Here is a 202-nt window from a genome sequence, read left to right on the forward strand (position 1 = left end):
GGACAGTCGATCAATTCCAGAAGAAATCTGTAAGTAATATTACTCATTTCGGATTTCTGGTTTGTTTAAAGCTACATATCAGTAATCATGGCTATACTAAAAATGATCTTCAATATCAAAGTGAAGTGAAGTATTTCAGTTCACCTGATCACTGGACACTACATACAGAACGGAGTATGTAAAGTTGCCTATTGTCAATCCC

This window comes from Photinus pyralis, unplaced genomic scaffold (genome assembly GCF_008802855.1).
Source record: "Photinus pyralis isolate 1611_PpyrPB1 unplaced genomic scaffold, Ppyr1.3 Ppyr1.4_LG1, whole genome shotgun sequence".
Lineage (NCBI taxonomy): Eukaryota > Metazoa > Arthropoda > Insecta > Coleoptera > Lampyridae > Photinus > Photinus pyralis.